This window comes from Phocoena phocoena, chromosome 14 (genome assembly GCF_963924675.1).
Source record: "Phocoena phocoena chromosome 14, mPhoPho1.1, whole genome shotgun sequence".
In the NCBI taxonomy this organism is placed as follows: domain Eukaryota; kingdom Metazoa; phylum Chordata; class Mammalia; order Artiodactyla; family Phocoenidae; genus Phocoena; species Phocoena phocoena.
In genome coordinates, this window is record NC_089232.1 from 35,107,045 (window position 1) to 35,132,881 (window position 25,837).

The 25,837-nt window shown below is 42.1% G+C and overlaps 1 pseudogene; it reads left to right on the forward strand.

The window, feature by feature from the left end:
• The first annotated feature begins 5,321 nt into the window (after positions 1-5,321).
• LOC136133804 (large ribosomal subunit protein eL6 pseudogene) lies at positions 5,322-6,178 on the forward strand (annotated as a pseudogene).
• Positions 6,179-25,837: the final 19,659 nt, after the last annotated feature.

The window sequence follows — 25,837 nt, forward strand, 5'->3', positions numbered from 1 at the left end:
TGAAGCCCCAGTGGCAGAATAAGCAAAGCCTGGCTCCTGAGCCCAAGTGAGACACCCTCGGGGGACCCCAGAAGTGACAGAGCAATCTTCAAGAGGGCGCCGAGGTCCCACAGTTATGCCAAGTAGGAGCTGAGCCCCTTCGGAGTTGGGTCATTCCAATTAACAAGAGGTCCTTCCTACTTGCTGGTGGGCAAGACCTGTGGACGTGTAATGGGTAAGAGAACTCTCCTGCCAACACCACAGGGCCAATGTCAGGCTCACAGTAGGTCATGTACAGGAGAGTAACTTGTAAACTACAAAAGAGATCTAGAGATGTGGGGATGTTCCTTTGTCCTTTGTTTTCTCAATATAAAGACAACAGCCAAGAGTTCAAAGAGCTCAGGTCCCAGTGGTAGGTTGAGCCCTCAGAGGGCCCAGTGTGGCTACATCGAAAAGCATCTTCGGGAATATGGGTGAAGGCTCTCTTACTTGCCAAGGGAACCTTAAACTGTTTCTAAGGAGCTGACTTGACCCTCTGTAAATGGTGAATTCAGCCAATTTGCCTTTGATACCAGATCTCTCTTCCCAGCTTTACTCCCTCTATCTACATACAGGGTAGTGCCATCTGAATACTCTACAAACACCTTCAAATCAGCATGTTCAAAATTAAATTCATCTCCCTCTATTCACAAATTTTAATGACCATTAAAATACACATCTGTACTTCCTCCAGATTCTTAAGCTCCTTGAGGACAGTGACCAGATTTTACATATCTTTGTATCCCCAGTGGAAAGAACAGTAGATTTCAATAGCAGTTCATTGCATTGAAATAAAGTGTTCAGCATTAGCTATGATAATGCTAGCTGCTATAATAAATGCCAAAATCCCAGGGACTTAATATAATATTTTATTTTGTGTGCACTAGAGACCCTAATATGTGTGTTCCTGACTAGCAGACAGCCTTTTGCATGCTCATTTGGGACCCAGGATAATTCCATTTTGCAGCTCTGCCCTCCTCTAGGGTCTTGAAGTCTCTGCATTCAGCACACCGATGCGGGGTATGTGTGTGAGAGAAAGAGAGAGAGAGAGAAAGAGAGCGATTAATTGCTTGGAAAAGTCTCCCTTTTACCTATATCATTGACATAACTATTAATAACTCACCTTTTCACTCTCAAAAGTGTCCAAATTTGAAGGATAAATTATACTGTTACTCTACTTATAAACCATCTCACAGATAATCTATGAGCCCACCATAAAGCTTCTCAAGGCTTACATTTTTCGCCATGGGCAACTGAGAACCAATCTGAGGGTAAACACTGTAACATAAAGAAGAAAAGGTCAAGAGTGGCATATTCCATTGTACCTGACCACCATTTATTTTGTGGTCAGATACAGTCAGATACATTCTTTGAACCTTAAAATTCACTTCAGAGAAATCATGACCTTCCAGAATATGCCTCCTCTGTGCTGTATCACAGCAGTGCCCTCAACCTGAAGAACCAGTGTCTTGACACTGAAGAGCCAAGTCTTATATTCCAGCCATTGCTGAATCTGCTTTGCAGCAAAGCCTTCAGAAACGTCAGTTTTCCTTTCCAAAAACAAACAAACAAAAAAGACCTACAATCTGATCTCAAATCCTTTCGTTACAGTATTGAAAACATGCCCAAGAAGGAAATTAAGAAACTTCTTCCCAATGGTGAATTGCCACCCAACTTTAAAAATAAAAACCTTTAACTCTGTAATTATAATTATACAGACAGGGACCAGCCTGACATTTACTTTTGCTAATAGTCCTACTACATAACACAATAAACAAAGGTGCAAAGAGAATGTTTAAGACTTGAGGGCAAAGAGTTTTCAGGAACCCAAGAGAAGTTCACAAGATAGATATAGAAATACATACCAAGTACCAGAAAGCTAAAAGAAGGAAATAACCTAAAAGCCTTTATTAGCCTCACTTGTGTAAATTTAGTTGGAGCAACTTGAAATTATACAGGAATCTCTCTGAGAAATAGTCCGCAATTCAACTTCACCAATTCGGACTGATTTGCCATGTCAATTAGTCAGGATGAAAGAGGCTTTGCCAAATGTAGACGATTTCCCCATCTAACACCTTCTCTGGTTGAGCCTTATAACGATACTGCTAAGAGGAATATCTGATCAAATGCTTAAGTATTAACCGTGTGCAAGGAAAGCCATTAAATGATTGAACATTCTGTGAATTAAATTGATTTTCTAGAAAATGAAAACAAAATTGAATCCAAGAATAAACTATCTTAAAATCGCATTAGACGAGCAAAAACATAAAATATTTTTTCACCGGGGCTATAAAAATTAAATTAGCTAAAAGAGGAAATAAATGCTTTTGTTTTCCAAGCAGTTCCATTTATTAGGACAATAGGTACCTAAGAAGGAACCAAAACTCTGAAAAGAATTGTAATTGTTTCTAAGGATGATGCTTTGTGTAGTGAAAGGAAAGTCAGCTTTTTCTCTAAGTAACTTTCCAGGAAGAGGAGAATCATACTCAGTGGTTGCTCACAAGTGAAGAAAGGAAGGTTACAGGTAACCAGAAGTTCAGAGAAATCCACATTTGACCCCAAAACTGGCCCCCTGCTGAGGAGAGGGTGGGCAGGCTGGCTGCTCCCCCTTCACCTCCTCTCTGTCGTTTCAACCCTCCCAATCTTTCCATGGGTTCAGTTGCAGCTGTACATTTCTGCTTTTCACCTACGGGCTGGTTCAAAATGCTGTTCTGGGCTCAGCTGCCTTCGTCAGCAGACTGAGTCATACCACGCCATGATGTCTATAAGAACATTTTTGTTGTGCCCAGATCCTAGTTTTATTAGCCAGTAACTACTATAACAAACCAGCTGCTATAACAACAGGATCAGATTTCAGAAGCCAGACACAATTTCAAAAGTCCAGGTCCCTCTTTTCCAAATGGTGACTCTGGGATCTGGGCTCTTTCTATCCTCCGATTCTACCATCTTCAAACCAATTGGACGGGAGCAGAGAGCAGGCTCATGGAAGACTGTGCAGAACTCAGTTACATGATTCCTTCTAGATGCATAGGGATCTGGGAAATGTAGCTTTCTTTGTACTCAGGAAAGAGAGGATAACTGGACACTGGCGAATCCTAGCAATTTCTGCCGCCCCGGATCTATCCAGAAAACACTTGTGAATGCACATCAGATACTCTGTCAAGCGCTAGGGTAAATGCTGAGCAGTGTGCTGCACTTCAGGGATCACAGGCTGGCAGGAGAGAAAAACGGGCACGTTAATGATTACAATGTAACATGATAAATGACAGTAGCAGACGGCTGAAGGAACCCCGAAAAGAAGCAAGATCAGCAAAGTTTCAGGGACGTTTGAGCTGAGTCTTGAAGGAGGGTGACAATGGCTAATGTTCTTTAACCATTTTCTACTCACCCAGCACTGTTCTAAGTGCTTTTCACGTATTAACGCAATCGGCACTACTCTAAAGCTAGGTAGCATGATTATACCAACAGATGAGAAACTGAAGCACAGAGAGGTTGAGTCACTTGCTCAGGGTCTCACTGTTTACTAGTGATGGAGACAAGGTTTGGACCCAGGCATTCTATCTCCTGAAATGACTGTCAACCAGCAAAGTATGTGGAGAAGCAGCAGGAGTTCACCAGGGAGGAAGGATGAGGCCCCCTCTGCTGACAGGGGCCCTGTATCCGCATTCTGTAAAGTACAGCAGGTTGGGAGAGACACATTAAGACACATTAAGGTCTCACTACACCCTCACCACCCATGCCAGGCAGCTATGGGTGTCACGGACAGAGTGACAGCCCAGAACCAGGATCACCACAGCAAGGCTGGGAGGATGTCAGGACATTGGGGAGATGGGCCAGACTGGAGAAGGAACACAGACCTGAATAGTAGACTGTCCTAAGTCAGGGCCAGTAGCCAAGGAAGGTATGGGGACAGGGTGATTCATTTAATTAAAAAATTATTAAGATCTTATTAGGCTCAACATATATCAATCCAAGTTGAAGTTGACCCACAGCCAGAAGCTGGCGGTAGGGGACAGTGCCCTCTCCCTGTGTGCAGGTGATCCCAGGGCCGTGCAGGCTGTCATTGTTGCAAAGAACAAAGTGGTAGCCCATACTTGATTTCCTAGGACTTCTGCTTCCCCTGCTGAGTATCCGTGCCATCAGACTCTAACCACTGCCTGGACTCCACTCCGGCCAGGTGCACAGCCTCCTCTGTGTAGTAAAAGCGTGCGGTGCTCACCCACACCCAGTCTTGCTCTCCTTCCTGGACACACAGGTCTTCACTCCATAGTTCCCTCAGAGTTAGGTGGGGCCACATGACTAGGCAGAGCCAGTGAAATGTGTTTCTGTCTCCTCTGGGACACCAAATAAAGAACTGGTCTCCAGTCCTTTGCCTTGGCAATTCTGGAAGCCACCTGTTGAGATGGCAGCCTAGCCAGATAGACGGAATGCTGCCCAGAGCCTCGCCGACCCAACACTGGACTTTATGAAAGCAAGAAATAAGCCTTTTCTGCCTTAACTCCCTGACATTTCTGGGTTTATTTATCAATGTAGCATAACCTGGCTAGTGTATATATTTCAAGCCTGTGCCCATCACTGGTTTTGTTTCTTCTGTTTCGACCCTAAAACTCATGCCAACCTCACTTCATTATTCAGCCAAGATTAAATCTGCTAAATCTGATCCAGTAGTATGCACATGTGGTTACTTCTTAATCAGTTATTATTTTTCACAATTTTTAATTAAACTATAAATAAAACTCCTTGATCAACACTTGGAATATCATTGTCTATGTCAGAATGGCCACAGAGTCTGAGCTATTTCCAAACACATCCTCCTACTCTTAAGTGGGAATCTAACAGGATGAACTTTCCAGTAATGAGGCTTGAAAACCTTGCCACCACCAGGAGAAGCAGCGGTCAGGCCAGGAGAAAGGCTGCTAACTTCCTGTAACTAGCCTACTAGTGGAGGGATTCTTACCTGTCCTCATCTGAACATCTGATTCGTGAATCCTTCCTGACCCTCCTTGCACCCCCGCCACACACCCACACACACACACACACACACAGGATATTAGCAAACTGCAACACCAACATCTCCAAAAGAAGCTGTGCTCAGTGCCAGTGCGCCTCAAGTTGTGAGAAAACAATATTCAAGAATTATTAAAGTAAAAATTCAATCAGAATTAGAGAACATCTTTTGGTAAATTCCAATCTGTTTATTTCCTTGAAAGGAGATGTACACACATGTAGAATTCTAGCTTCAACTTGATGTCTACAAATTTCAGGAAAAAAATTGTCTTTTGCTCTCTTTCCCATCTTGCAAGATGGCAGGTGAAAAGGGTGAGAAGGATACTAAGGAGAAAAAACCTGAAGCCAAGAAGGCTGATGGATGCTGGTGGCAAGGTGAAAAAGGTGAAGCAGATTAAGAAGGGGAAGCCCCACTGCAGCCGCACCCCTGTCCTGGTCAGAGGAATGGGCAGATATTCCCGATCAGCTATGTATTCCAGAAAGGCCTTGTACAAGAGGAAGTATTCAGCAGCTAAATCCAAGGTTGAAAAGAAAAAGAAGGTGAAGGTTCTTGCTACTGTCACAAAACCAGTTGGTGGTGACAAGAATGGTAGTAGCTGGGTGGTTAATCTTCACAAAATACCTAGGTATTATCCTACTGAAGACGTGCCTCGAAAGCTGTTGAGTCACGGCAAAAAAACCCTTCAGTAAGCAGGTGTGAAAACTGCGTGCTAGCATCACTCGTGGGACCATTCTGCTCATCCTCACTGGGCGCCACAGAGGCAAGAGGGTCATTTTCCTGAAGCAGCTGAGCAGTGGCCTGCTACTTGTGACTGGGCCTCTGTCCCTCAATCGAGTTCCTCTGCGGAGAACACACCAGAAATCTGTCATTGCCGCTTCCACCAAAATTGATATCAGTGGTGTGAGAATCCCAGAACATCTCACTGACGCTTACTTCAAGAAGAAGAAACTGCGTAAGCCCAGGCACCAGGAAGGTGAGATCTTCGACACAGAGAGAGAGAAATACAAGATTACAGAGCAGCGGAAGGTTGATCAGAAAGCTGTGGACTCACAAATTCTGAGAAGAATCAAAGCCGTTCCTCAACTCCAGGGCTACCTCCGCTCTGTGCTTGCTCTTACAAGAGGAATTTATCCTCACAAAGTAGTGTTCTGAACTTCTTACAAAGAACCTAATTAAATAATTCGGTCCATTTAAAAAAAAAAAGAAAAAAATTGTCTTTTAATCTCTAGGACCAGTTGGACAGTCAGACCCCAGACATAAGCAGACAGGACAGTATGCTTCTCTTCATCAAGGTTACTTTGAGAAACACACAGTAAACTGGGCTTAGCAACAGAACAAGCTCAGAGAGAAATGGGTTCAAAAACAAAAGGCACAAATTGTCTCATTGCCTAAAAAGCCACGAAGTTACTTAGCTAAATTTTTAAAGGACTGATGTTACTTAAACTGATAATAATCCTCACTTGACTAATTTAAATATTTTTCAAAATACTTACAATATTTTATTTTTCAGGGTATACAAATACAAATGGTTCACATTATCCAAGTCAAATGCCTTGAATCCCTCCCACTTCTCTTCATCCCGTTACCTCCTACTACTTCTCCCCTACCCATTCCCAGAATTTCCTTCTCAGACTTTGATGATACAATCTGGAGCTACAGGTAAAGATTACCACATAATTACTACTGTATCATGTATCTTCTAAGAATTATTTTTTACATTTGCTTTCAGTTTGTAAACAAAAATCCAATTACAGCTTTTATATGTAATCCCTAATTATTATTTATAACTATCTAGGTATACAAACAGATGTACACTGACCGGTTTAAGTGTCTGCCCCTGGCCTTTTTCATACTCTGGTTTTTTTTTTTTTTTTGCGGTACGCGGGCCTCTCACTGCTGCGGCCCCTCCCGCTGTGGAGCACAGGCTCCGGACGCGCAGGCCCAGCGGCCATGGCCCACGGGCCCAGCCGCTCTGCGGCATGCGGGATCCTCCCGGACCAGGGCACGAACCAGCGTCCCCCGCATCGGCAGGCGGACTGTCAACCACTGCGCCACCAGGGAAGCCCCATACTCTGGTTTTTTGATCACTCACTGCACCATCAACCATCTCTTGGTCACCTGGAATTTATCTTCACACACTTTTTTCAAAAGAGACAAATAAGTAAAACCTTGCCCAAGAGAACAAATATCACAGAAAATTTCTGAAGCTTTGTCTACCAGAGAATATAATTGTTGTTTTCACACATGAAAGACAACCTGGCTAGGTATAAAATTCTTGAATACAGCCTTTTATGAGCAAAACTCTATAGATATTTCTTTGGTATAGCTATCACAGAATGGTACAATTCTGGGAGGTTTTATCTTTCTTCTTTTGGCATTTTGGTATTATCTATTTGCTCCTCACTGAACACGTGTTGTTGTAATAAGAAAAAAATTAATAAAAACAAATAAAGTGAATAGATTTGTGATGAGTGCTGATTATTATGTTCCCACATTCTGCTGGACATTGAAAGGCATGTCAATAATTGCTGTTGTCAAGGCAAGAACCCAGCAATAGGCCACATATAGATACTGATGATACAAATGAATGTTATAAATTACTGCACAGTACTTTTACAATTAACAAAAATAATAACATTGGGATTTAATATCATATTCTTTAGAAGGGAAAAAGTAGTGCATCTAGAATGCATAATGAGAAGAAAACATCAGAAGTCCTCAAACCTCTCAAGATCTTCCTCAGGCAGGACTCTGAAATCTGAAGGCCACAGGGTCTTACAACAACTAAGCTCCAGTTCTAGCCTCCCTTAGGCTCCCAATATACAACCTCTTTATTCAGAAAGACAAGAACACCACCCCCCAAAAAAGAGACATGTCAAAACTGAGTATACTTCGGAGGAGGTCAGATGGAGAAGGACTGTAGCACAGTTGTTAAAAACACACAATTCAGGTTCCAACGACCTGGGTTCGAGCCTGACTCTACCACATACCCCATACTTGTGGGTGACCTTGAACAAATCAACTTCCATGTGCTCCTGTTTCCTCATCTGCAAAATCAAGGTAAGAATAATATCTCCCTCACTGGATTGCTGTAAGAATTGAGTTAAAATAAAACACAGTACCTGGCATGCAAGAAGTATGAACCAAGTGTTTACAATGAACAAATGAGCCACGCAAAATAAGAGTTTATAGGTTGACCTCCGTTATTTGACATGCCCCCCAGGAACATCTATGATCATCAAAGTGAGCATAGCATGCAGTCTTACTGCCATCCCAAATCAAACCAGTTAGGCAAGCTGAGGAAAGCTGACCGGGCTGGTTCAAGTCACAGGACCTACTGGTGCCAGAACTAGAGCCAGCTCCTCCGGTGCACTGTGCTGTTCCCTACATACAGCCTCCAAGCTTCCCTGACACTGAGTCTGGTCTTTCAGAGACAGCACCACTGTGGATCTTGTTACCGAAACACCAGGTGAAGCTCCCCTTGGTTTGCAGAATAAACAGAGAAACAGTCCTTAAAACATCGCCCTACAAAATGAGGGAATCCTACTACAGTTTTGTTAGGTTTTTTGGGGTTTTTTTTGACTTGTCAGAGGACAGGGGATGTTCTGTTTGTTCTTCTACCTAGGAATTGTAGATTTCTCAACTTCCTTTCTTTCAAGAGGAAGTTGGTCCAAACCTACAACTAGGAGCCCTACTTGAAGATTCAACACTGCTACTTAAAGCAATTAGAAATAAGCAGTTTTTCATTTCACTTAGCACCCTGTTGGAGAGCTAGTCTCTCAGCCTTATGGTCTCACAATTAATTTGTTGGCACAATTAATCTAAATGAAAAGGAGGATTTTACTCTCACACCTACTAACCCATATTAGGAAAATCTATGAGGGTCAACACCCTGGAGTATCCCCCAAAGAACCTCTAAAGGGGGAGGGGGACTATAAAAGAACACAAGCTACAGAAGCTCCTCCACCTACCATCCAGGGGAGCCTACACAGGACTTAACCTCTTCAAGCATTCTCATCTGCACAACAGAGAGGTGATAATACCCACCTCATAAAGTTGTTGTGAGGATTACATGAGAAAATGTATCTAATGCCTTTGTCACAGTGCCCTACCTGTTAATTATGGCCTTCATTATCACAGCCAAACAAGAATAAAGACCCCTGTGCTCAAGTATGGGGTCTCCACAAGTGCTGCTAATCAAGCAATTTACAAAGTAATTATGCCAGCCCTGATGGCTTACATCTGTTTACCTGAAGAACTTTCCATGTCATAATATATAACAGGCTATTTGTATGTTCCCAGAACCAGCTCCTATTTCATTGTTTTTGTATAGCCCCTAAAACTTTGACATGGCAGCCCTGAATCTTGCCCCTATGATGAAACACTTTCTTACAGGTCTGGTGTCTAGTTGACTTTTGACTTTATTAGTCATAGTCAGGGAATCAAAGTTTGTTTGCTTCCATGGTTCACTGAGGATATAACCAGAGAAACAGCTGTGGTGATCGCTTGCTGACTTTTGGGCTAAATTCAGATAGAGGATGCATAGAAACCTCCATTTGGCTCCAGAGAATCTAGAATCCCTCAGAATTCCAGTAACAAGAGAGACACCAGTTCACCCCCAAAGCCAACTGGAGCATCTTCCAGCCTGGGGTGTGGGAGTCTCCCAAGAGCATCAAGAAGGAAATATCTCACTTGGCTCAGCTGGACTGGCTAGTTCTGACCTCCAGAGGGAGGAACAGCAGCAAAGACAGACAGGCTCACGTGCTTTGTCCTGGCCGGCTGTAAGCACAAGACCTCCAGGTGCCCTCTCCTCTGAGTGCACCTCACAACCTCTGGAATCAACCGCAGGTGCACAACAGTAGAGCGGGCAGTCAGGTGGTCCTTACCTCCTCATGCTTTTAGGGAGAGGCTAAAAAGCTGCCAGGGGGATCTGTTAGTTCTCTCATCTGACAACTCCTCCCCCTGCCCTCCCTCCAGAGTTGGGTTTATTCTCAGCAAGGAACTGATGACTGAAATGGGATTGAGTAATACCTGGAAAAGGAATGAGCTGAGAGAGAGCTCACAGCCAGCCAACAAATCAAGTTCAGAGGTTCACACTTAATTCCTGTTGCCCTGTGACCTTGGCAATCTGGGGAACCCTCTAGTCAGCCCACTGCTCTCTCTTTCCTGCACCTCTGCCCATATGCTCCCTCGACCTCCACCCCCAACTCCCTGTATGCCCTTCGTTCTCTCCCTTTCTAAACAGATTCTGGAAGCGTGACAATACAGAGCAAGCCAGAAAATGGAAATACAATGCTAATCACACACACAGACACACTTCATAATTTGTAAAATAATACTTCAAATGTGATCTCCTTGGTGGCGAGACATATCCATGGTAAAGAATCTAATTCAAAGACCTAGAACAGGGCTTCCCTGGTGGCGCAGTGGAGAGTTCGCCTGCCGATGCAGGGGACACGGGTTCGTGCCCCGGTCCGGGAAGATCCCACATGCCGTGGAGCGGCTGTGCCCGTGAGCCATGGCCGCTGAGCCTGCGTGTCCGGAGCCTGTGCTCCGCAACGGAAGAGGCCACAGCGGTGAGAGGCCCGCGTAGCGCAAAAAACAAACAAACAAAAAAAAAAAAAAAAAAAAAAAAAGACCTAGAACAAACACATAAGATTGAAAAGTTCATACTGTTTCTTATGAAAGCAAGATTGCAAGGCCCTGAGTCATATGTTCCTCTGTTTGACTTGTGTCAGAAGAGCTTTCAACCTGGAAGCTGCCGCATGGTGGGATATCACATCAGACCAGTGATAGCTTCTCTCTGTTTTGTCTCTTTTGTCAGTGAGATAAAGAGAGGCACCGGTGCCTCCCATTCAGAAGCCCATTAAGGACCCACCATAGCAGAGAATCTTCTTTCCCACAAACTTTGTACTATCGAATCACAGAACAAAGGGCAGGGTCTCCCATCCTTTACTCTCATTCACTGGGGCAAGGATTCTGCCCACTTCTTACCCACTCACCAAAGGAGCATTTGCAAGTTGAAAGATTTATATTCTGTGAACTATTTCACTTGTCATCAGCCACGGGCTCCAGGCTCCGGGCTGCGCTGGTCAGTTCCGGGAAGGTTCCCTGAGCCTCCCTCATAGGCAAGGCCATACTGCTCCCAAGTGGCTCCTGTGGAGAAGCAGGAAGCCAGAAACGGCTGTGACTGGACCGCTTTTCAGACCCGCCGGGGCCTGCCTCGCTGTTATGAGGCCCCCTCTGTCAACCGGGCCCTAGACCCTTCCGAGGGCCCATCACACTGGAGAACTCGGCATCTCACGACTCCAGGAAGGCCCTAGATCGAGGCACCAGGGGCAGTCACTCCGTATCTTTAATAAACCTAAAAAGCTGCACGGCTGCTCTAACAAAACAAAGTCCCGAATTCAACCTGGGCATCGTCACAGAAGAGTCTGTTAAGATACAACTGGAAGGAGACCCTCCCTTCCTTAAAAAAAAAAAAAGGCCGGGGAGTGGGGGGAGGCGGGTGTGGAGCAAAAGGAAAGAGAGGCAGAAGTATTTGGAGACTAAAAACATTTGTTAGTACCTACTGCATAGGCCTCTTTGCACCCCAGAGGCAGCTCCTTACTCTTTATGAATCTTCTTAGGGTAGTTTATGAAGGTAAGTGAGTTTTAATAAGTAAAATCTCCTTCAAGCTCATCCTTTTCTCAACAATGAAAAATACAATCTATCTTTAAAATTAGTGTTCCCCTAACTTTGACTGTTACTGCCCCCCAAAGCGGATAGACCCTTGTTTATAGTCCTGTGATCAAAGTTTAGAGCAATATCATTAACTCTGTTGACAGGGAAAGCTTGGTAAGAGAGCAAAAATAAGATAATCCCCCCCCCCAAAATCCTTAGGGATACCAAGCAGCCCTTCCAATGCCTGAATCACCTGGGGAACGCTTAATACTGCCAAAGCCCAGGCCCAGCTCCAGACCAACTCAATCAGAACCTCTGCAAGTGCACCCAGGCAGGCACGGGTGTTTTCTGCAGCTCTGCAGACAAAGTTGAGAACCTCTCTCCTAGACCCGGGGTCTCCAATCTAGCCGCACAGAAGAACCGCCTGGGGAAACTCAGACACCCTTTCCTGGACCCCACCCCCAAACCAACGGAATCACAGTCTCTGGGGATGGCGCCCGAGGGTTTTGTTCAGAAGCTCCCAAGTGATTCTGCAGTTATAGTATTTGATTAAAAGCTTGCATTTTTATTACAGAAACGCATTCACAGAAAAAGTAGAAAGAATAAAGAAGTAAAAAAGAAATATACTTCACACACGCATAATCCCAAATCCTACCTTCCAGAAATAACCAGTTAATTACTTCAGCTGAGGTGAAGATGGGGGGAGGGGGGTGGTACTGAGGGAACATGCAAGTAAAGGAAGGTGTACTCACAGGTTCCGAATTCAAAGTCCCCATCAGCTTCCCAAACTCTCTCCAAGCAGCTCTGGAGCCAAAAGACTGAGCCCCGGCATCCCGCAACACGCAGACGCACGGGCACGCAGACGCACGGGCACGCAGACGCACGGCACGCAGACGCACGGCACGCACGCAGACGCACAGCACGCACTCACGCGCACGGGCACGCACTCACGTGCACGTGCACGTGCACCAGCACGCCCACAGGCACGTGCATGGTCACACACAGTCACATGCACAGCCACATGCACAGCCACACGCCGAGTCACGTGTGCAGGCACGTGAACACGATCCCTACTTTGAAGGAGGACTGCAGAGGCTCTGCCGGCCTTCTCGTCACCAAGAAGACGTTGTATAATTTCATTTTGTGGGTGCCTAAGTTAGAAACATTTTGCTCACCAAACCAGGTTTATGAAGTGACAATTACCTCGTTTGGCCATTTTTTTAATTAATCATAGATTTATGTAACTCCCAATCAGAGCTGCTTTCAGAACAAAGCAACCCAGGCCCAGCACCAAGTTGTTATTATCCCCTCCAAGAGGAAAAAAAAAAAGAAAAAAGGTGCTTATTGAGCCTATGCAATTTATCCTACGTCTTTTTTTTTTTAATTTAAGAAATTTGAAATACTATAATACAAGAGACAAGTCACCACCGTTGAGAGCCCGGGGATATTTGAGAGGGAAAAGGAAACAAGATGAATAACAAATTTCCCTAGGGCGGTAGGTTAAAAGGGAGGGGAGAGCATAAGGGCAGGGTTCCACTGTAATGCTACAATTGTTAGGAATTTTATTCTGCCAATAATTATGCATGAATCCTTGGGCAAATCAAGATATCATCTATCTTCCCATTTGTAAAATGAGAGAGATCAAGTTTAAGGCAGAGTTTCTCAGTGTTGACACTATTAACATCTTGGGCAGGATACTTCTCTGTTGGGGAGTAGGGGAGACAGCATCCTGTGCGTTGTAAGATGTTTAGCAGCGTCCCTGGCCTCTATCCACCAGATGACAATAGCACAGGCTCACTCGTGCTCCAGATGTGAGTCAAAAATGTCTCCAGAGATTGCCAGATATCCCACGAGGGACAAAATCAACGCTGGTTTAGAACCACTGGTCTAGGGTAATTCTGAAGGTCTCTTTATTTTCAAAAATTCATAAAGTATGGGGGAAAAGCTGGGAAGATGAATTTGACATCTCAGGGAATGTGCATATAAAAAGCCAAAGATGAGTACACGTAGAATTATCCAGTAAAGCAGAGGTTCTCAAGCTTGGCTGAACATTAGAATCACCTGAGGAGCTTTTTAAATTCCCAGTCTCAAGGTCAAACCCCTGACCAGGGGGCTTCCCTGGTGGCGCAGTGGTTGAGAGTCCGCCTGCCGATGCAGGGGACACGGGTTCGTGCCCCGGTCCGGGAAGATCCCACATGCCGCGGAGCAGCTGGGCCCGTGAGCCATGGCCGCTGAGCCTGCGCGTCCGGAGCCTGTGCTCCACAACGGGAGAGGCCACAACAGTGAGAGGCCCGCGTAACGCAAGAAAAAAAAAAAAAACCCTGACCAATTAAACCAGAACTCTGGGAGCTGAACAGAGTTCAGGTGTTTCCAGTGTGTAGTGGTTTAAGGATCAGTGGAGGAGAGATAGAAATAACAATATCTGTGCATCATTTCTTATGATTCTGATAAAATTTTATTTCAATCAGCAAGGAAACCAAAAACCCAATCTAGACTGGCATTTTGCAAAGCACTGGGAAACAGGTCACCTTAAATCGGGCCAATCTCAAGCTTTCAATTTTTTTTTTAAATAAAATCCCTTGCAGCTCTGACAGTCTTATTCTATTTATTTATATATTTGTTTGTTTATTTACTTATGGCTGAGTTGGGTCTTTGTTGCTGCACGCGGGCTTTCTCTAGTTGCAGTGAGCGGGGGCTACTCTTTGTTGTAGGTGTGTGGTCTTCTCATTGCTGTGGCTTCTCTTGTTGCAGAACACGGGCTCTAGGCGCCCGGGCTTCAGGAGTTGTGGTTTGCGGGCTCTTGAGCACAGGCTGAGTAGTTGTGGTGCACGGGCCTAGTTGCTCCGCGGCATGTGGGATCTTCCCAGACCAGGACTCGAACCTGTGTACCCTGCATTGGCAGGCGGATTCTTAACCACTGCGCCACCAGGGAAGTCCTCAAGCTTTCAATTTCAATGAGTATTTGAGTATCCCCACTTCCTGGAGAAATACTTGAGAATCCAGAGACTCAAAGTCGAAGATCCCAGTGTCTCTGAGGAAGGTGCAGCCATTCATCCCACAAATCCTCCCATCCCTGCAGTTAGGGACCTGAGAGCACACCAGCCATTCTCTCCAAACCATGACTGTCAATTGCATTTATCCTGTTCGACAGAGATTACCTGTTCCAGTTTATCAAGTAAATGACAATCACATCAAAAGAAAATGTGTGCACTCCCTGAAAGAGGAAGATACACCCTGTACTTATCTCTGTGTGAAATCAGTCTGTGTGGCAGGGCTTGCAAGAGGCCTAGAGACCCAAGCAATGAGGCAGAGCCACTACTAACCAGATTTAACATGAAAATGACATAAGCAGTTCAAAGGGGCCACTGTAAAGTGACTAAAGGATCCTCGACCATTTCCTGGGGATTCTGTGCTGATTAACTTGGTACTCTGTAAAGTGCTTACAGTTTCCTAAAAAGAAAGGAAAAGGACGCAATCCTATTTACTGTAATTTTTGTTATGCTGTTACAAAAAAATAGCAGCCAAAATTTATTGAACACTTACTCTGTGCCAGGCGCTGCGCTAAGCATTTCATATACATTATTTCATTTAATCCTCACAACAATCTGATTAGATTGGTATTATTACTAATAATTATTATTACCCCTGTCTTACAATTGAGGAAACTGAGGCTTAGAGAAGTTAAGTGACTTGTTTCCAGCAGCCACAGGAATGGAAATTAAAACTTAGGCAGTCTGACTACAGAGCCTAAGTTCTTGAGCATCGTGTAATATGGCCTCATGCGTTTTTATTCATTTGTCAGATCATGAAACTAATGCCTTTGCATATCAGTCTTTCAATCACGGATTTCAAAACACTTTCAAAGCATACAGTGTATGGGCTTATACCTAGATATGATCCCAAGGGAGAAATGGTATGCCTGTGTTCTCCAGCATGGCTTCAAACCACCTAAACAGAATCACCTGTTTAGGGGAACTGGTTTAAATGCAGGGTACTAGGCCCCATCTCATGCCTACCATATCGGAATTTGAGGTGTGAAGAAGCCAGTGTGGGAATCTGCATTGTGAACTAGCTCCCCAGGTGATGTTTTTGCTTGTCGAAGCAGAAGAACCATTCCCCTAGGATTGGCACACTTTCGCATTCAAAAAGCAGTCTTGTGCCTGTGAAACTTGAAGAAAGAATATTTATCTGTTCAGAATTACAAAACAAGAAACTACAAAGATCAATTTTAAGAGCCAGAAGATTCCCAGTAAGGCAGTGCCCTTAAAGATCCCTGGATATATTTTAACATATTCAATTTAAGACATAAACCCACTTACCCGAATACATCATACTTTGCACTGAGAATCTGCCTTCCTCTGGAGACAAGAAATCTACTTTATTAATATCACTTAAGCTGTTACTCAAAGCCTTCAAAACACACACACACACACACACACACACACACACACACCCCTACATGAATTTGAGTAAACACTGTGTAACCAGAAAATGAAATCGCTCTCAAATAACCATTATGACTTTTCTTATATGCTCGCATTACAATAAAATTCAGAGTGAGAGCTATCAGTGGATATGGAAATTACAGACCATGTGTTCCTCTGCAAGATATGAGCCCTTAAGGGCTGTGATGGCGAATTATTCCTCTCTCTGTCTCCAGTTTCAAGCACACAGTAGGCAATTAATCCAGTCTTGTGTTAAGAAAAAAGAAAGGAAGAAAGAAAACTTCAAAAGAATCAGTGAGCAAATCAATTCCCCAATGAGAAGAAGCCTACAGGTCATCTCTCCCCCAAAGCAGCTTTTGGACAGGACTGCCCTCTGAATACAAGAGAACACGGAAGGCTTTTCTTTAAGCAACTAATTTTCTCCTAGTAATGCTTTTCAAATCTTGAAGCAGTTTACAACAAAAAATAATCACCCCAACTTCTTTAGCATTCACATACAACCTAAAGTAAACCTCCAAATGAAAAATGAAAACCAGAAAAAAACATGTTGAAGAAGGAAGAGAGAAAGAAGACAGATTATCATTTAAAAAAAAACAATAACAGCGTACAACACACCAGGGACTGGGGAAAATATCAAGTTTTCATTTTACAGCAAAGATTATGTTGAGCTTGCTTCATTCTGCTATTCATGAGTTTCATATTCTTCCTCGCATTAAAATATATTTATGCTGCTGCTTCATTCCCTCCAGTCCCTGTGCAACATGAATATTCATATAGGCTGCAAATGTGTACGCACACACACACACACACACACGCACGCACACACACACGCCTATATCACACCCAAATGTTGGCCTCTTGATCCCTGGGAACTCATATGATTAGAGAATTTCCAAACGGCTGCAAAACAAATGCTAGGGATAAGACTACTCAAACAGCATCAGGAGAATCTATGTGTGGGGCTGGTTTCCAGCCACTGGAATAATTCTGAGTTAATGTATTCAGAACATCTTACTCAGACTTCCACATTGTCACATCAAATCATGAACATTCAGACCTTAAAGAGATCCTAGAATCATCTGCTTCCAAATCCCTCATTTTACACACAAGGAAATCAAGCTCAAAGTGAAACTGCTTGCCCATAATCAGATAAGTTGGTGCCTGAACATCCAATCCAGTTGTCTCTCTACTATGCCATATTGGGACCAATATTTTGCACTTAATAGATAGCTAGCTGGCAGTTCAACAAGAAAATTCATCCAGAGTCCTCTTGATAATGACTGCAAGATCTAAATTCAATTTCCATAAATAATTGCCAGTTTTTGTTACAGTTCCCGAAGAATGCTAGACTCCAATAATCAATATTATAATAAATGAGTTCTAGCTCTTCTTCTTCGTTAACCTCTTTTTTAAGTGCTAGTGACTAATGGGAATAAAGTATAAAAAAGAAAAGAGCCTGTAAGGTCCAGAAAATCGACAAACTAGATATTCCCGTTCACCATATGCTTTCACTGCATAACTCCAGCCCTGCCTGTATTTGAAGAGGTGATGCTCTAACACAGTGCTGCTCAAACTTACATGTCGCGTGAATCAGACAAAGTGCAGATTATGATTCAGTAGGTCATGGGGACTTGAGATTCTGCATTTCCAACAAGCTCCCACGTGACTCTGATGCTCGTGGTCACAGGACCACACTCTGTTGTAACGTTCACAGTGATCCAGCTATGGACACCATGCAAAGCAAACCAGATGGCAAAGAGTAAAAGACCAGTGAGCAGGCCCTGAAAGCAATGCTTATAATGACAGTAGCAGAGCAGGACAACTGGCCAACAAAAGTTAATTATCAACTAATAAAATAATGTCCTCTGGACCCTACGTCCACCTTATCTAGATGTCAATGTCAGAAAAGGCCCTCATGTCATCATTCGATGGCGGGTAAGTTGTACTTATGCAGGAGACTCATCTCTGAGAGATTAATCTGGAAGCATAAAAGGCAGCATAGGTTCTAATTCCCTGCATTAATACTCAGGAGCAAGGAATAAATGAAACCAGAGCACTTTCAGTTGCTTATAAATAACTTCCCTGACCAATACATGGAAACGGAAAGGTCTTCAATCAGGAGGGTGCATCGCTGAGTCCAGCCCTATCCTTAGTTTACTGAAACAAACCAAACCATCGTGTCTAACAACTTTGCTTGGAAAATAGATTTTGTACCAGATGGACATTTATTTCAAAAAATCAAATGGGCAACTTAATTTCAACCTTTCTGATTAGGTAGATCCTAGCCGTTCTATGAACATGCTTCCAACCTTTCCCCCAAGGAATTGAGTCGTAACATGGGGAGCATGACCGTTTATTGGGCTTAAGGAACACATTAATTTATCTGGTTTATAGAATTTAAACATCTGACGAATGACAGTGGGGTTGATTTTATTCATCAGCTAATTGCTTTGCCACCTGGAGCTGAAGCTTTATATATGCAGCTTATAAAAGATCTGAAAAGGATCTCAATTATTCTTTAATTTGTTCCTTGAATATAAAGTAGGAAAATCTGGCTTAATCAAACATTGTCTCAATTCTACTGGGATATGTCTAGTTACCTTATAACAAGGTAAGCTTTCATTTAATCATATGATATGATAATTCCCCACTTTCAAGCCAAGTAGCCTCTTAGTTACAATCAATTTTCCACTGAAAAAATAAACACTGTCTCTTTACTGAAATCCCAGTAGAGAAAAATAGCCCTTTTTAATGAAACTTGCTGCTAGTACAACCACACTAGGAATTTCTGTGTAGGAATCCATTAAACCTCCTAATTTGACATTGCTGGCAAATTGCAGAATAAAGCGAGTTCCATGAACAGTTCTCTATATGCACATGGCCATTATTGGCACACATGGAAGAAATGGATAATGAGTGCATGCACATGCGCCCACACACATGAACACACACACAGCATTACTGGAATCTATTAAATCTCACTTAATAAATGTTTTAATCAAGTTGAGCTCTACAATTTATCTGAGGGAGAAAAAAAGGAGAGAAACTAGCAGTCATGCAATTTCTTTAATTGCACTGAGTGAATCTGAAACGCCGGCGTGTGATAGAAGGCTGCTAGAAATCCCGAGGCATAAAAGCAGGAACTGGCAGGCAACTGGGACCCCTCTTGAAATGTTGCCTTGCAACAAGCTGAAAGTTAAAACCGTAATGCCATTATTTTAATGACCCAGGGTACTGTGGGTTTAAAGCCAAGTATTTTGTCCCTATTGTACCAAGTTTACCTTCAGCATCTCTTAAATGTCACACAGCTGCCAGTATGAGCTAAGTCAGGGAGAACAGGGGGCCAGGCATTGCATGGGCTTCCTGGAGGAAAGCAGGTCATCAACTAGCACCCTGTCTGAGAAGAGAGGGGGCGTCTGAGGCCTAAGGCAGGTGAATGGCAGAGGTATAGGCAGACAGGTGGCAATGGACACACTGTCACTGGGAGCAGGGACTTGAGTTCAAAGGCAGGGCAGATTCCTTGTTTCCTGAGAGCAAGGGAGAAATCAAACCCCTTAGGAACTGTTCTGTATGATGAGACAAGGAACCAAACAAAACTGAGGCAAGGAGGAATGCCACAAGCACCCTAAAACACACCAGGATATAAACAAGGGATGTGACCATAAACAATAACGCAAGAAAACAAGAACTGGCGCAGAGAAAAAAGTTTAGAGTAAAACCAGCCCCCTTTCATCATTTTCCAAAGCACCTAAAACTGGGCCTTCCTTATAAGTAGTTTAAAATGTATGGATAGCAACGGGGAAAGGGATGGAGGGTTGGATGAACTGGGAGATTGGGACTGACATACATATACTATTGATACTATGTATAAAATAGAGAACCTAATGAGAACCTACTGTAGAGCACAGGGAACTCTACTCAATGCTCTGTGGTGACCTAAGTGGGAAGGAAACCCAAAAAAGAGGGGATATATGTATACATGTGGCTGATTCACTTTGCTGTACAGCAGAAACTAACACAACACTGTAAAGCAACCATACTCCAATAAAAATTAATTTGAAAAAAAATAATAATTAATTTTAAAAAACAATGTGTAGTCCAATACAATCTTGAATGTTAGGTCTGGAAAAGATCCTAAACAATATCTAATCCATTGTACACATGGATGACACGAGTACCCCTGATGTCTAGAGCTACGATAGCTTAGGAGATAAGAGCTTGGACTCTAAAATCAAAACCCTAACCCTATAACTCGCTAGGTGTCTTGCTTTGGGCAGCTTTTGTGCCTCTGTAAAAGGAGATAATAATAACAGTACCTGTTCTATAGGTTGTTGTGAAAATTAAATGAGATAATCCATAGACAGCAATTATAATACTGTCTGGGATATGTAACAACTCAATAAATGTTGCCCTCTATTTTATTATTATCATCATCATCATCATCATCATCACTGTTATGAACTGAACGTTTTCCCCCAAAAATTTACGTGTTGAAGCCCTAACCCCCAATGTGACTGTAATTGGAGATAGAGCTTTTAAAGAGGTAATTAAGGTTAAATGATGAGAACAGTATGGAGGTTCTCATCAAAAAATTAAAATTAGAGCTACCATAGGATCCAGCAATCCCTCTTCTGTGTATATATCTGAAGGAAATGAAGTCACTATCTTGAAGAGGTATATCCTCTCTCATGTTCGTGGCAGCACTACTCACAACAGCCAAGACATGGAAACAACCTTTGTGTCCGTCAATAAATGAATGAGTAGAGAAAATGTGGTATTATAGACAATAGAATATTATTCAGCCATTAAAAAGAAGGAAATCCTGCCTTTTGTGGCAACATGGAAAGCCCTGGAGGGCATTATACTAAGTGAAATAAGTTACAGAAAGACAAATATTGTATATTCTCACTTATACGTGGAATCTAAAAAACCAAACTCAAAGAAATGGAGGGCTTCCCTTGGTGGCGCAGTGGTTGAGAGTCCACCTGCCGATGCAGGGGACACGGGTTTGTGCCCCAGTCTGGGAAGATCCCACATGCCACGGAGCGGCTGGGCCCGCGAGCCACGGCCGCTGAGCCTGCGGTCTGGAGCCTGTGCTCCGCAACGGGAGAGGCCACAACAGTGAGAGGCCCGCATACCGCAAAAAAAAAAAAAAAAAAAAAAATGGAGAGTAGAATGGTGGTTGCTAGGTGCTGGGGAGGAGGCGGGTAGAAATAGGAAGATGTTGGTCAAAGGGTACAAAGTTCCAGCTATAAGATAAATAAGTTCTGCGGATCTAATGTGACTTGGTGACTATAACTTGGTGACTATAACAGCTTGGTGACTATAACTAACAATACTGCATTATGTACTTGAAAGTCGTTAAGAAAACAGCTCATAAAAGTTATCACCACACACACACACACAAAATGGTAATTATGTGAGGGGACAGAGGTGTTAACTAACCTTTTGTGGTAATCCTTTCACAATTTATACATGTATAAAATCATCACATTGTACACCTTAAACTTACATATGTTATTTATCAATAGTATCTCAAAATAACTGGAAAACTATTTTTTAAATACTTACAGATAAAATTATGTGCCCTCTGGAATCTGCTGCAGGTTAACTGCATGGAAATGAAATCAGATTTTGATGAGTTGATGCTTTTTGAGGCAAGGTGATAGATACCTAGGAGATGGTTTTTCTAGTCTTTCTGCTTTTGTAGGTTTTTTTAAATTCAGAGCAAAATTATAATAAAAATAATATATTCACACTTTGCTGTACACCTGAAACTAATACAACATTGTAAATCAACTATACTCCAATAAAAAAAATTTTTTTTAAGTTGGCTTTAATTGAAGATTTGGCTTTAATAAACACCAAAAAAAAAAAAAAAATAGTATCCTCAGCTCATTGTTTGCATCACAATGCTTAAAAAATAAAACAGTACAAAATTTTTAAAGGTTAAATGAGGTCATATGGGTGTACTGTAATCCAATATGACTGGTATCCTTATAGAGAGGAAAAGACACCAGGAGCACACACACAGAGAAAAGACCATGTGAGGACACAGCATAAGGTGGCCATCTGCAAGCCAAGGAGAGAGGCCTCAGGGGAAACCATCACTGCCAACACCTTGATCTTATACTTCCAGCCTCCAGAACTGTGAGAAAATAAATTCCTGTTATTTAAGCCACCCAGTCTGTGATATTCCGATATGGCAGCCCTAGAAAACTGATACAGTCCCTATCATTATTATCTGGTCCAAGTCACACTGCCAACTAAGGCAGTGGCAGGATGAGGACCCAGCCTCAATGCTTTTTCCATCAGCTCCCCCTCCCATGTTTTTTCCCCCAATTCCCTACTGGGTATCTTACCCTAAAACATTAGTTTCTCATCTGGTTTTAAGAGGCTAAGATATTATTCAAGAAAACATAGAAAATGTAAGAAACATGAAACTCTGGAAGAAAATCAAATGTCTCAGTCTCAAGGAAAGAAACCAGTTCTGAAATGCATGCCCTCTGCCTCCCCTCCCACCATCCAGTAAGCTCCGACAGGTCTAAAGCAGCTATATCGAGGAAGCCTGAAGCCAAGGGCCCCCAGGTCACAGGCTAGCTCCAATGCACAGGTGGTATCTCCTCACCAGAGCAGGAGCATTCCAAGGAGCCTGACTGGACCTTGATCCATAACCAGACTTCAAGTCACCTCAGTGGCTGCCACAATAGTCTTGCCTTTCTGCCCCACCTGAAGCACCATACAGGTTAAAAGACTCCAAATATAGACAGGGCATATTTGTTCCACAAGCAGATTTGCCTCCTTTATAAAATGAACGGACTCAGTCATCAAAGTCTCCAATACCATGGATTGAAAAATAGGATGTACAACCCATTAAAAGTTCACCAGAATATACAGAATGGATAGACATCAAGGTCCTAATGTATAGCACAGGGAACTATATTCAATATCCTGTAATAAACCATAATGGAAAAGAATGTGAAAAAGAATATATATATGTGTAACTGAATCACTTTGCCATACAGCAGAAATTAACACAACATTGTAAAGCAACTATACTTGAATAAAATAAATTTTTTTAAAAATCCACCAGGAGTCAACAAATGGTGCTGGTACAACTACATAGCCATGCACAAAAGAATGAAGCTGGACCCTTCCCTCACACCGTACACACCGTACCTTTCTAAAACTATGAAAGTCTTAGAAGAAAACACAGGGATAAATCTTCGCAACCTCAGATTTGCCAATAAATTCTTAGATGTGACATCAAAACCATGAGCAACAAAAGGAAAAATAGATAAATTAGACTTAAAAATTAAAAGCTTTTTGCATCAAAGGGTACTATCAAGAAAATGAAAAGACAATTCCCAGAATGGAAGAAAACATTTGCAAGTCATATATCTGATAGAGGATTAAATCTAGAATATATAAAGAACACTTACACAATTCAATAACAAAAAAGACAACCCAATTTAAAAATTGGGAAAAGATCTGAATAGACATTTTGCCAAAGAAGCTATAGGAATGACCGATGAGCACATGAAAAGATGATCAGCATCATTAATCAGCAAGGAAATGCAAATCAATATCACAATGAGATACCACTTCACACCTACTAATATTGTGATAATAAAAAGAATAGACAGTAATAAGTATTGGCAAGGATGTCAAAAATTCTGAAAACTCATACACTGCTGGAGAGAGTATACAACAGTGCACTTTCTAAAACAGTCTGTCAGTTCCTCAAATGATCAAGCATATAGTTACCACATGACTCAGCAATTCCACTCCTAGATATCTACCCAAGAAAAATAAAATATATGTCCACACAGAAAGTTGTACATGAATGTTTATAGCAGTATTATTCATAATAGCCAAAAGGTGGAAACAACCCAAATATCCATTAACTGATGAATGGCTAAACACAATGTAGGATACCCATACAGTGGAATATTAAATGAAATTAAATATTAAATGAAATATAAAAAGGAGTGAAATACTGATACATGCTACGAGATGAATGAGCCTTGAAAACACTGTGTAAATTAAAGAAGCCGATGGCAAAAGACCAGGTATTATACGATTCCGTCGGTATGAAATGTCCAGAATAAGTAAATCTATAGGGACAAAAAATTGATTAGTGGTTGCCTAGGGCTGGGGGGGCGAGGATGAGGAGTAGGGTATGGAGTTTCTTTTTGGGGTGGTGAAAATGTTCTAAAATTGACTGGGATGATGGTTGCATAACTGTGAATAAAGCAGACTGTACACTATAAATGGGAGAATTGCATGGTATGTGAATTTTATCTCAAGCTGTTCCAAAAAATCCCATCAGCCCTCTCAGTGTTTAGATCTCTTTTCACAGTCTTAAACATTCCATACTTTGTACTTATTGCCCCAGGAGGTCCATTTGTGATGCACAAGTGTGCCTCTATATGGCCTTCCAGGTCAAGCTGATATTTGCAGTCTTGTGCCTTTGGTCCTTCAAATTCCCTGTATATGCACAGTTCTCTCCAACATTCCTCACTAAAGGATATTTTCTTGTCCAGAATTCAATCATCTTTTCCAAGATAACTCTTTGATATTTTAATCATAGATAACAAGTCTGTTTCTAGTAAAGCCAGCATGAAAGGTTAAAGAGATCAAACTTATATCCTCAAATCTTTTGCTCCAAGCAGACCTGCACCCAACTGCAGGTGAAAAGTACGTCGCACGAAGAACATACAATATTTTCTGTTTCCCTATTTTCAGTTACTAACAGTTCTGATATCCAGTAATAGATTCACTTTATGAAAATTAAAAAGTAAATTGCTGGAATGGAAGATATCTAAATAGCCAGTAAGGAAACAGAAAATTAACCTCCCAGCCTATGCTTATAATGAACAATTTCCACACTCTCCAGTGGTTAACTGTTTCTAAATACTACGCCTGTTCAAAATTATCTGTCTTTACTGAGCTTCCAAACTCAGTTATTGACTGAATTTTGTGCCAGGGGCATCTGCTCTTTAGCAGTAAACCAGATCATTGTGGTGCCATAAAATATCCCCTTGAATATTTAGTGCAGTTAAAGGAATTCAGCCTCCCTTTGTCAGGCAGAAAAAGGGGATCAAACTAAAGAAAATAAAACAAAAAACTAAGAAGATAGAATAGGGATCTTGGCTTTTGTTATCTCTTTCTTTCCTCTCATTTCTCTCAAACATCTCCTTGCTTCATCCCCAAAATATAACTTCCATGGAAAAATAATAGAGTGATTTTTCTTTAAAATGAAAAAAAAAAAGACTAGAAACAAATATACCATCTGCTAACAATGGATAATTCTGGATACTGAGAATATGCATAGACTTTAATTTTCTTCTTACTTTTCTGTATTTTAATTGTTAAAAAAATAACGTTTTCAATAAATAAAAATTTTAAACATATCCCATGTCTTTCAAAGCTTTGTTCCCATACCCCAACCCAGAAACTATGTCAATATAATGTCCTGGTAGGCTCTGGCCCCCAAAATAAACAGGAAATATTGTAATTTTTCTTTGGAAATCTTTTGTCCATTTTCAATATTCTCTCCCCCACCTACCGTCACAGCTCTGCCCTCCAATGAAGAATCTACACTCTTCCATCTGAGACAGAAGTCACCCCTTTGAGAATTATTGGCGTTTTTTTAACTTTTTACTTTGAGATAATTATAGATTCAAAGGAAGTCACAAA